At 48.3% G+C, this 13,086-nt stretch overlaps 1 protein-coding gene across 4 annotated transcripts in view; it reads left to right on the top strand.

The window, feature by feature from the left end:
• JSRP1 (junctional sarcoplasmic reticulum protein 1) overlaps positions 1 to 13,086 on the top strand; it is an 835,213-nt gene that overhangs the window by 772,385 nt on the left and 49,742 nt on the right. The window lies entirely within an intron of this gene.

Below are 13,086 nucleotides of genomic sequence, written 5' to 3'. Positions count from 1 at the left end.
CACCACAGAAACCCAGGGCTCTGCTGAGCACCATGATAGAGGAACCGATAGCCCCACAGAAACCCAGGGCTCTGCTGAGCACCATGATGGAGGAACCGATAGCACCACAGAAACCCAGGGCTCTGCTGAGCACCATGATGGAGGATCCGATAGCACCACAGAAAAACCAGGGCTCTGTTGAGCACCATGATGGAGGAACCGATAGCACCACAGAAACCCAGGGCTCTGTTGAGCACCATGATGGAGGAACCGATAGCACCACAGAAACCCAGGGCTCTGCCGAACACCATGATGGAGGAACCGAAAGCCCCACAGAACCCCAGGGCTCTGCTGAGCACCATGATGGAGGAGCCAGTAGCTCCACCAAAAACCCAGGGCTCTGCTGAGCACCATGATGGAGGAACCGATAGCGCCACAGAAACCCAGGGATCTCCTGAGCACCATGATGGAATAGCCAATAGCACCACTGACTCACAGTGCTCTGCTGAGCACCATGATAGAGGACCCAATAGCACCACAGAAACCCAGGGCTCTGCTGAGAACCATGATGGAGGAACCGATAGCCCCACAGAAACCCAGGGCTCTGCTGAGCACCATGATGGAGGAACCGATAGAACCACAGAAACCCAGGGCTCTGCTGAGCACCATGATAGAGGACCCAATGGCACCACAGAAACCCAGGGCTCTGCTGAGCACCATGATAGAGGAACCAATAGCGCCACAGAAACACAGGGCTCTGCTGAGCACCATGATGGAGGAGCCGATAGTCCCACAGAAACCCAGGGCTCTGCTGAGCACCATGATGGAGGAACCGGTAGCCCCACAGAAACCCAGGGCTCTGCTGAGCACCATGATGGAGGAAATGATAGCACCACAGAAACCCAGGGCTCTGCTGAGCACCATGATGGAGGAACCGATAGCACCACAGAAACCCAGGGCTCTGCCGAACACCATGATGGAGGAACCGATAGCACCACAGAAACCCAGGGCTCTGCTGAGCACCATGATGGAGGAACCGAAAGCCCCACAGAACCCCAGGGCTCTGCTGAGCACCATGATGGAGGAGCCAGTAGCTCCACCAAAAACCCAGGGCTCTGCTGAGCACCATGATGGAGGAACCGATAGCCCCACAGAAACCCAGTGCTCTGCTGAGCACCATGATAGAGGACCCAATAGCACCACAGAAACCCAGGGCTCTGCTGAGCACCATGATGGAGGAGCCGATAGTCCCACAGAAATGCTGGGCTCTGCTGAGCACCATGATGGAGGAGCCGATAGCGCCACAGAAATGCTGGACTCTGCTGAGCACCATGATGGAGGAGCCGATAGCGACACAGAAACCCAGGGCTCTGCTGAGCACCATGATGGAGGAGCCGATAGCGCCACAGAAACGCTGGGCTCTGCTGAGCACCATGATGGAGGAGCCGATAGCGTCACAGAAACCCAGGGCTCTGCTGAGCACCATGATGGAGGAACCGATAGCGCCACAGAAACCCAGGGCTCTGTTAAACACCATGATAGAGGAACTGATAGCACTACAGAAACCCAGGGCTCTGCTGAACACCATGATAGAGGAACCGATAGCACCACAGAAACCCAGGGCTCTGCTGAGCACCATGATGGAGGAACCGATAGCGCCACAGAAACCCAGGGCTCTGCTGAGCACCATGATGGAGGAACCGATAGCACCACAGAAACGCTGGCCTCTGCTGAGCACCATGATAGAGGAACCGATAGCACCACAGAAACCCAGGGCTCTGCTAAACACCATGATAGCGGAACCGATAGCACCACAGAAACCCAGGGCTCTGCTGAGCACCATGATGGAGGAACCGATAGCGCCACAGAAACCCAGGGCTTTGCTGAGCACTATGATGGAGGAACCGATAGCACCACAGAAACGCTGGCCTCTGCTGAGCACCATGATAGAGGAACCGATAGCACCACAGAAACCCAGGGCTCTGCTAAACACCATGATAGAGGAACCGATAGCACCACAGAAACCCAGGGCTCTGCTAAACACCATGATAGAGGAACCGATAGCACCACAGAAACCCAGGGCTCTGCTAAACACCATGATAGAGGAACCGATAGCACCACAGAAACCCAGGGCTCTGCTGTGCACCAAGATGGAGGAGCCGATAGCGCCACAGAAACCCAGAGCTCTGCTGAGCACCATGATGGAGGAAATGATAGCGCCACAGAAACCCAGGGCTCTGCTGAGCAGCGTTGCTGGCTCAGGAACTGCCCAAAGTGTCGTAGGAGGCAGTCCCCAACATGGTGGCTGGCAATCTAGCAGAGCCAGTAGCACCTTCTGATGACATTTTGAGTGAGTTCGGCAAGGGGCTATAGCGGTTTTGAAGTCCTTCCAAGAATTATGGCTTTCTGTCTGGAAGCAAAAGAACTTGAGGCTGAGGAACTTGTTCAGTCCGCCAGAGTAACGTTCAGGGTAACGTTAGCCAGCATAGTTCCTGTAACTGTTAAGAAGTGTTTTCACAGTGAGCCCAGCAAAACCCCTGCCTGTGACTTTCCGTTTGCCATACCGAGACCATGGCCAGCAGAAGGTAGCACTCACTTCTCTCTTGGGAGCTCGAGTCAACACACTCAAAGCTAAGGCTCAGGACATAGCCTGACCTTTGTCCCAGACCAGCAACCACCTTGAGGGCAGGCACAGCCTGAATTGTTAGGTACTTAAGTTCAATCAGTGGGTGTCCCATCGCAAGCTGTCCACATCTAAAGTCTCTTAGCCTGATAGTAATTTCTGTTTGACCCTGTTGTGTACTAGGGCCCCTTCCACCTGCTTTTGTTTCTGCCCTCCCCACACTCTCAACCAATGCTGCCTCCCCTACTACTATAAACCCAGCCCCCTCACCTCTGATCACACGTGTGCCTCATTGTGAGTATGGCCAGTTACTACTCGCTCTAATGGGCCTAATCAGGTTGTAGTTTCTTGATACTAGCCCTCTGACTGATTGAAAAAATAACCTCTCACTCTGGGCACTTCTAAGGATCAATCCTCATACCACCCTCCCCCATCTCACGCCTCCTTGTCTCTCCTCCTCATGCTTCTACCTACTATACTTCGCATAAGTGGCCCCTCTCTACAAGAACCTTCACCAACCCCATGCTATGTGCAACTGTTTCCTGTACCCCCAGCATATCTCCATAGGCCACTCCCTACAAATTAATACCTGGCTACTTTTCTCCCTCCCACACTACCTACCCCATCCTCATCTGTCCTGTGCGTTAAGCATCACCCACTCCCTTACCTGTCTCTCTGCCCTCTGTCTTCTCCATTGCCCATCACGGGATCTCTGGAATGCCCAATCCATGTGTGATATGGCTTATTTCATCACTGCCCATTTTGAATCCCATCTACCAAAACTCTCTTTAAATGGCCCTCACCGAAACCTGGATCCCTACTTTGTCAATGACACTTCATCCACCCTTGATTCTGACATTCATACTTTTTCTCACCCCCTTACCTCACTAAGAACGGCAGTGGTGTTGGCCTCTTGATTAGCAAGGACACCCCAGTCCCCTTCCCCTTGCTTACCTTACCCTCTTTTCATTCGAGCGCATCTCTGTCAAACTTCTTCCTTCCATCCTTCTCATCCTCCTCCTCATCTGTTGCGCACCTGCCACCCCTAACCACTCCTTCTTGCAACTCAACTTACTACCCATATCTACCCCAGTTGGTCCACTTGGCCATATTGAGTGATCTCACCCTGTCGAACATTAACAACGCCCACCAATTACAGCGTAGCTCTACTCTTTCTGACCACTCCCTGCACAGCCTGCATAACTTTCCAGCCCACTCACGTGGTAATTCCCTTGTGTTCATCTTTCCATCCTCCAAAGTCACCGTTTTTGCCATCACTGTTGCCTTCTCTCCCTCTAACCATGCACGTGTTCACTTCACTGTCTCTGGTCCCCCTCATACAAACTCCCCTTTATCACCGAAATGAAATTCAAATGCGACTCCATGGGCGCATACCCAGACCAAGTTAAACCCACCCTCCAGAGTCTCTCTCCTCTGCCCACCCCCACATCAAACCTTCCTTTGCAGAGTTCAATAATCCACTTGCCAACTCCTTTTACAAGCACTGTTCTACTCGTAACGTTATCCCCTTCCACTCCCGCCCTCAGCGATGGATCTCTCAAGCCATCCATCAGCGGAAGATTTCCACGTGTCTCTACCTTCCCTGCAGGCACAAGGATCGTTGCCTTACTCTTCTCACTGCCTTTCCAGACTACCTCCTTGCCCTCATAGCTGCACTTGATTCGGCTAAATCCCCCACTACACTGACCTTTTATGCCCCCATTCTCAGCTCTCCAAACTTTCCATGACACTAAAAGCCATCACTCCCAAACAAAATGCTCCCTATACCTCTCTCTGTTTGCTGAAATGTTCTCTCCCAAAATCACACCACAAATATGTGACACTTTAACCACCCTCCTAACTCTCTCTCTCACCTCCGTCCTTTGCTCCACCTCCTACCACCCCTACACTCGCCTCTATAATCCCACTTCCCTCCCACCTCACCCACTGAGCTCCTAGCTACACTCTACTCAGTGAACCCCCTCCTGTGCTCCCATCAACCCCTTTGCACTGCAATTAATTAAAGACGATGAACCTTGAGCTTCTTCTACCTTTCTCACCGTTCAATGTCTCCCCCACCCCCCAGGCATCTTCCCCACCTGCTAAATATGGTTTCTAACCCTCTGAGTGAGCAAGAATCCACCGGGAAACTGAGAGAGAGCCGTAGGAACCCCCAACCCCCTCACATAGGGACAAAACGCCAATCAAATTTGGCACACAGAAAGAGACATCTGTGGTGTGATAGATGCACGAAGCCCTCCACTGGAAGGTGTAGCAGTAAGTGGAGAGCGTACGCCAGGCATGCCAAGGCCGGGCTCATGTAACGCTAACAACCCTGCCCAAAGGAGAACTGGGAATACCAGCCCAGAGAAACAACACGGAGCACAAGCTGCCCAGCCAGAGGCGGGTCAAAGATTTACACCCCAGGCCCATCGGAGGTTCATGGGAGAAAGGCGGAAGCTGCTCCGGCAGCGAGGAACCAAGAACATGCCGAGGAACCAGCAATGCCTGGACAGGCCTCCTTGATTCCCCCCAAGAGTGCTGCAACAAGACGAGAGGTATGCGGTCACTCCAGGGAACCGGGAGAGGGGAGACAAGGCCCAGCCATACCCTTAGGTGGGGTGAGAGGAGCAAGACCCAAAGGCGGGGTGCAAGAAACCAAAAACTAGGTGGGATGAAAGAAACCATACCCCAATGTTGGGGTGGTAGAAGATAGACCCCAGGCGGGGAGAACGCAATCCTATCCCAATGCGGGGTGACAGAATCAAAACCCCACGTCGGGGTAAGATCAGACCCTGAGGCGGGGTGTAGAATGCAGGACCCCTTGGTGGGGTGAGCAAAACCATACCCCAGGGCAGGGTGAGAGAGACATAAACCCAAGGTGGAGGAAAACCTAAGTGCTGCCTCGAGTTCAAGTGAGCCCAGAACCTTCTTGGTAACACATACCAGGGATGTTCTTATTACACGGGGAAAAGGACAAGGGCCAGCCAGGCCCCATAAAGGAGGAAAAGAGGTCCAGGGACATTTGTTGTGGATTTAATGGAACTTTGGAGAAAAAAAAACGGATTAAAAGACATTCAGACTGGGACTGTCTACCAGGGGCCGTGTTTAAAAAAAACATACTAGGGTGTGGCTAGAAATCAAAAACCATTCAGTTGCGAGGGGCTTAAGTGCACCTTTTTGTGGAGTTTGTTTTGTTAATAGTAGTGGGGACAGAGTTTAGGTTAGGTTAGAATTCTGGACAGAGGACTTTCCTTGGTTTTTGCAAAGACATCCAGACGAGCATCTTTTGACTTTTCCTTTTAAGAGTCGAAGGATAGACCAAGGGACAGTTCAGGTTTCCGGTAAATAAATAAAGCAAAGTGAAATGCAATGCCAACTTGTCCGTCACCTGACTCTGACCCACCACACTGGGCAAACTCGTCCAATCCGCTGGCTTTCCCCATCACCTCTCCATGGATGACACCCAGATCTTTTCTCCTTCCCTTCCTTCACCCATGCCCTCTGTGAATGCATAGTCTCGGGAGGATAGCTCAGGTGCAATGTGCTCACCTTGGAAGCAAGACGACAAGGAGCACCACGGGTTCGATCCCCGGGTCCGCGCTTAGAAACCTTTCAGGATTAAGCACGTTAAAAATAACCTATCATATCATATCATCACCGGCTGTCTCACTGTAATTCATATTTAGATGGCTCTATGCTGCCTGATGCTAAAGTCAGTCCACAATAAGTCCTTTTTCTCCCTGCCTCGAACTCCATCCCCGCGCACCCTTTTCTCATCTTTTGCCCCCGACCCCAACTTGAGTTATTTTTTTACATCGACCTAAAATTCTATAATAAGTGTTCATGGCAACTGTTGATGTGGCCAGGGTTAACCTCTCCAAGGTAAAGAAAATCCAACCACATCTCGCATTTCACTCCACAGAAACCCTGATCTCAAACCTTTTCCTCATTAAACTTGTCTGCTGCTCTGCCCTACTGCTTGGCCGCCCCGTCTACTCCTTCTCTCCCTTCAGCAAGGTTCCAATCCTCTCTACACATAACCAACACCCTCTAGACCAAGGCCAACTTCTGCACACTGACAGCAGGCTGGATGTACAATGTCCCTCCTTCCTTTCCTACTCCTGGTCTACAAAACTATCCATGAGTTGTTCTCCTCCCTCACCTAGCTGACTGCATTTCTCTCACTTCTGCCCTTTGAACCCTATGACCCTCTTTCTCAACCACACTTACCCCTGCCTCCCCTCCTTCTCGATCTAGTCCCCTCTCCACTGGAATGCTATCTCCCCAACATTAAAGCTATTCCATCACTCATACCTTTCAACACCAGATGTTATAGCTACCTTTTACCCACAGGAATTCCGCCTCTCATCTGCGCACTGCTCCCATCAAACTGACGCCAGGCTGCCCCTCCTGGGACCATCCAGTATGCTTACACTGAATGTAAATAAGTACAGGTATTAACTTTAATGGTACTATGTTTCTTGTGTTCCCTTTAAGTCTGTCCCCTATCTGTGCCCCTGATCAGCGTCCCTTCATTCTACCCTTTCATCAAACAGTGCACGTTCATTCCGACGACGCTCCTTATTGTGAAGGCACCCCAACTGGGGATTGCCTCTGTTATCTGTATCACTTATAAGTACCTTACTCCTGAAAGGACATCTCCATGATTCAATAAATAGACGGAGGTGTGGGGAGGAGTGTGCAAAGGCAGAACTCGGACCACGTGTTCAGGCTCCTGCGCTCAGCAGTTCTGCTTTTGTGGGCGGGGGCACCTTCTTCCAAGGGCATAGAGTACCGTTGGGAAGGCGTGGAAGCCGGTGCACATCCCGGGATAACCCGCGAAGGAGGGCCAAGCGAGGCTGTGACATTCAGGGGCAAGCTCTGCACCCCGTGCCCAGACCACCACAGAGTTACCGAATCTGTCCTGAGCAGGCCCGGGCCTTCCTAGAGGCCCACCCGCTGCCTGACGATGACTGGAACGACGGCACCTGGATCAAATACAGATGTACGTGTAGGTGAGTAGGGGAGGGCCCAACAGCGGCACACCACTGTACCAGTAGTACATTGGGGATTCATGTTTCTCCAGCTGTGCAGCAGCAAGCAGAGTACTGAATAGTGCGCCAGGAACGTCACGTGTGTACTGGGAATGCTCTGAAGCATGTTAGCCACTGTTAAGCCTCCATTGTGAGAGGTTTAAAAGTAGCATCAAGTTGATAAAAAGTGGTAAACAATCTGGCAATGTCTTTATGGGCACACACCGTTTGGTGTGGGGAACGGCGCTGGGTGGAAAGGATGTGGGAACAGGCAAGCATGTACTGAGGAAATCAGTTGAAATGGAAGGACTTTTGAGGGCATCTGGGGCAAAACAGTCTTGCTTGTCCCACACCCCTCCCAAGAGTAGCTATAAAGGGACGAAAGGGCTTCAGGGTATTAAACTATGCGCATGAAAGTAAAAGTACAAGCTTTCATATAGTATCCAACCATATTAGGGGTCTCCTTAGAGTAGTTCGGCAGTAAATTAGCCATACTACCACCAAATGTGGTAACCTTTCCCAGCACTTGCTCCTACAGGATTACCGCCGGATTACAAGTCGTGGTATGGCGATGCTAGGCCCCATTTATGGAGTCCATAGGACTCCATGGGGATTACGGTGAAATTACCTCTGGTGGTAATTCCGCCGATGTGGCTGTTTTTTAACGGTATGGCAGAGGAATTATCCAGCATTTTGCTGGATGTTTTTCCTCCGCCTCACCACCAAAGTTGTAGTGCGGCAGTGCAGTAATGCAGAGTAAAACGGAGCAGTAATGCTGTAAAATGAAGTTACCTCTGCATTAACGCATTTTTATCCTGCACTGCCATGCTCTTAATGAGGCCCCAAGTATCTAAACCAGGTTTAAGATGTGCTTATTAACTCAGATTAAGGATGCACGCATGTTTTTCACCAATGTTTAGCCATTTGTGGAGACTCTCTGGCATGATCCGTTTGAATATCTTGGAGAATTTGGAAATGGAGTGATAGCACAGGAGCGAATTTCTCTGTTAGCAATAGTTAGGAATTCGGAGTATTTGCAAGATATGAAGTCTGATATCGAATTGTAAATGCTATTAAACTCAGATAAAGATTGATACCAACAGGGATGTCATTTCACCAAAATGCCAGGGGTAGCAGAAGTGACATCACATGACCCTTGACCTCCGATGAGATCACAGGAAGTGGTGTCATTTGACTACACCCTGCACTGACATCACGGGAAGTGATGGAACATGACCTTTCACCCCTTGATAAAACAGGAAGTGGCATCACATAGCATTGTTCCTAAGTACACTATGAAAAATATGGTTTCAATATCACTGTAATGTGATATACTTTTCATACAAGAATGGATCACCATATGTATCGTTAATATCAGTGTGTATAGGCCCATGTTACCAAATTACTGTGAATGCAAGCATATGTCCAAGGCCAAACTATAACAATGTGTTATTATACAGCACTTACGCTTAAGAGCTTTACATAGAACAAGGATACATACAATGTCTCCCATCCTGAGTTGGTACTCATTTATCAACCTCAGAAGGATGAAAGGCTGAGTTGGCCTTGCCAGGATTCGGACCTGCAACCTACACATAGCAGCAGCAAGCGATCAACCCACAGAGCCATTTTACCGGCTGTAGCCATTTTACCGGCTATAGTAAAATGAGCAATTACATGTCTGAATGTTCTCAAAGTTAGAAAGCAAATTACACTCTGTAGTGGATACCATTAAACTGGTAACTGAGATTTAACAGCAGGCCAGTTCATCTGCAGGTCTGGTACAAAGTTGGCCACAAGTCAAGCCTGCATGGATCTACTTTTCAGGCTTGAGAGGCTGGCATAATACATGACATTGGAGGGTTCTTAACTCTGTATTAAAGAATTTTGATTAGTGCAGCGAAAGCAGTGCACTCACATGGCCTCCCGTACTCTGGTCACTCTACCGCATACATGCAAACAAACATCCTGAACAGCATGCCAGGGAGATAGGAAAGATAGACACATATACATTTCATACAAGAATGGCTCATCATATGTATCGTTATTATCAGTGTGTATAGGCCCATATTACCAAATTACTGTCAATGCAAGCAGACATCCAAGGACAAATGATAATGATGTGTTAATTATATAGCACTTACGCGCTTTATATAGAACAAATAGCCTTTCATCCTTCTGAGGTTGATAAATGAGTACCAACTCAGGTTGGGTGATATGTATGTATGAGTTGGCATTGCCAGGATTCTAAACTGCACATCAGAGCAGCTAGTGCTCAACCAACTGAGTTATCTTACCGGCTATAGCTATGACTATCTTACCGGCTATAGTGAAATGAGAAATTACATGTCTGAATGTTCTCAAAGTCAGAAAGCAAATTACACTCTGTAGTCAATATCATTAAACTAGTAACTGAGATTTAACAGCAGGCCAGTTCATCTGCAGGTCTGGTGCAAAGTTGGCCACATGTCAAGCCTGCATGGATCTACTTTTCAGGCTTCAGAGGTTGGCAAAATACATGCCATTGGGAGGGTTCATAGCTCTGTATTAAAGAATTTAGATTAGCGCAGCGAAAGCAGTGCACTCACACGGCATCGCGTACTCTGGGCACTCTACCGCATACATGCAAACAAACATCCTGAACAGCATGCCAGGGAGATAGGAAAGATAGACACATTTCATACAAGAATGGATCACCATATGTAGCGTTAATATCCGTATGTATAGGCCCATATTACCAAATTACTGTGAATGCAAGCAGACGTCCAAGGCCAAATGATAATGATGTGTTATTATATAGCACTTACACGCTTTATATAGAACAAATATACATACATATCACCAACCTAACTTGGTACCCATTTATCAACCTCAGAAGGATGAAAGGCTGAGTTGGTCTTGCCGGGATTCTAACTTGCACATCACAGCAGCTGGTGCTCAACCAACTGAGTTATCTTACTGGCTATAGCTATAGCTATCTTACCGGCTAGAGTAAAATTAGCAATTATATGTCTGAATGTTCTCAAAGTCAGAAAGCAAATTACACTCTGTAGTGGATACTTTTACAACAAACCATGAATTGTGGCACAATGAAATTAAGGGTCACTTTATGTGCTATGGTCAAATATTTCTACACTGTACACAAGCTTTTAGGCAGAAGGATTATGTCAAGTGACCAAGGACACTGAGATGGAATGTCTTGTGATTATGGTAACAGAGACAATGGCAGAAAAATACATGCTATAACTGCAACGTGCAAAAAGCAAAATACATAGTCGGGAATGGATGCTTATTCTACTCTAAATGCTTTTTGGAAGATTTTGGAAGATTTTGTCTGCATTGGGAATTTGAGGTGTTTAAGAACAGACTGAATCAGTGACTCACCCCCTAAAGTGTATCTGAAATAAACCTTTCATTAGTCTAGCAATTATTGTATAAAATTCCAGAATGACAAATTATTTGTTATTCCTATTCTTTCTTATTTAGGGTCGCTGCTCAAAGTGTTAGAGGTGTCTCCCTGAACAAGAAAGCCATCCACTCCATAAACAAAGAGCCACATGGTGCTGGCCACAGCTATGGAGCTTCCATTTCTAAAAAAATAAAAAAGCAATAAACAAAAATCTTTTTTTTCTGCTGTTTTTAGGAGTAGCAAGGGAGACCACAGGAATAGCACAGGAGACCACAGGGGTCGCAGCTGCAACCCCTGGTGACCCCCAAATGACGTCCCTGGATATCAAACTCTCTCCCCCAAGGCCAACTTCGAATACATGTTATGAGCATGTTGAAGAGGTTTTCAGACATAGTCTCCTCCATAGTCTCCCTGTTAGGCAAGGCACATGCGGGATGGCTCTATAGACCTCTGTATCATGAGGATAAGCATAACCCAGCCCAAGAGCCTGGCACACATTGTGTCACTTGTATTTATCTTGCTAGGTGGAAGATTACCCAGGGGTCTACGCTCCAATGAAGGAAGGGGTAATTCTCTTACTATGAAAGATGCCATGTTTGATGGTGTAGTAGTCTGATTTTTGTAACCCAAAATGACACTGGTAATTCTGCCTCTAAAAGTGAATCTGCTAATCAGACTCAACTTCATCAATTCACTGTGGTCAAAAATATAGTGCAAGCATGTAACTCGGCTGAACCTGCCTACGAGCATCTCTCAGCAGCCTTGTATAGAATAACATGCACATTCTTGCAGACAGCCTGATGGAACCCAGAGTTCAAACAGCAGGCACTGCCTTTAACCATGGGCAGCTCTGATCCAAAATTATAGAACTGCTCCGAGGGATTGGTGACATTTTAAATAATTAATAAAAGCCATGCCTAGTTTTGACATGGTGACTGCTGAGAATGTACAATTATACTGGTGTCCTTGTATTATCAGCTTGGTTCCTAGTGACATTCCTGTAAGGGTCTTCTCTGTATTCACTGTCACCCATCAGCCCCAGTAAAAGCCTTGTGTTCTCCATGGAAAATACTTGTCACCTTCCATTAGGAGGACAGTGTTTGTCCCCAAATGTAGGGAGAAGCCCTGTGATTCAGAGGATAGGCTCTGGCTGGCCAAGGAAATCACACCAGGGTGGTCATTTCTAGAGGCTCTTTAAAACAGGGCAAAGAGCAACAAGGGCGGATTTAGAGTTGTAGGGGAGGAGTGGCAGTCCACAGAAGGGTTCCACCATCTCGGAATCTCCCAGAACTTCCACACTTTGCCCTTGCCCATTTTCTGCATACAAGCCATTTGGGACTGTCAAGAGCAGGCAAAAGACTGTGAACACAGTAACAAGGATTTGACCCTTTACAGAAGGCTTGAGGTGGGCCAATCCACTGTGGCAGATTGCCTATTTAAGGGGGTGAGATCGTCCTTTCTGTTGGTTCATATTTGGACTACAGATGAATGATATCATCTGGAACTTCTCTGGGGGTGCAGTCTACCCCAGATCCCTCTTCCATAGAGGTGGAACAAAGGTTCCAAGAAGGGAGAAAGATGCTTCCCTCAGCCATCCTAGAGGAGCATTTGGGTTGATTGTCTGTTTGGATAAGGCCTTCGAAAGCTGAAACCACTGGTACCACAAACCTGCTCACTGACAGCGGCATCCCCTGCAATTGTTCTCTGGTAACCTTCCCTCTCTGGCATCTTTCTTTGCTGGTAAGTGCAGAATTAGGATCCACCTTGCCCCTGGCATCCCCCAGCAACCAGACCTAATGAACCTGCTCTGGGCTCTGTATGGCCACTTTTCGAGCTGGCTCGACCACTTAAGTCACTTGTCGAGCGGCTGCAAGCACCCAGAGCAGCCTTTGACACTCACTGCTTTTTCAATCTGGTTTCGAGTCATCAAGCCATTGACTCAGCCATCGCTTGCTTGCGCTCTAACCTTTTTCATACCATTGAAGACTTGCATCATATAGTTGAAACTTTTTGAGATGACTCGACCAATTCAAGACACT

The sequence above is a fragment of the Ambystoma mexicanum genome, chromosome 1p, assembly GCF_040938575.1.
Source record: "Ambystoma mexicanum isolate Mex_15411 chromosome 1p, UKY_AmexF1_1, whole genome shotgun sequence".
Taxonomy (NCBI): domain Eukaryota; kingdom Metazoa; phylum Chordata; class Amphibia; order Caudata; family Ambystomatidae; genus Ambystoma; species Ambystoma mexicanum.
The sequence above is the reverse complement of the archived record's forward strand: the minus strand, read 5'-3'. Positions and strand labels throughout refer to the sequence as shown.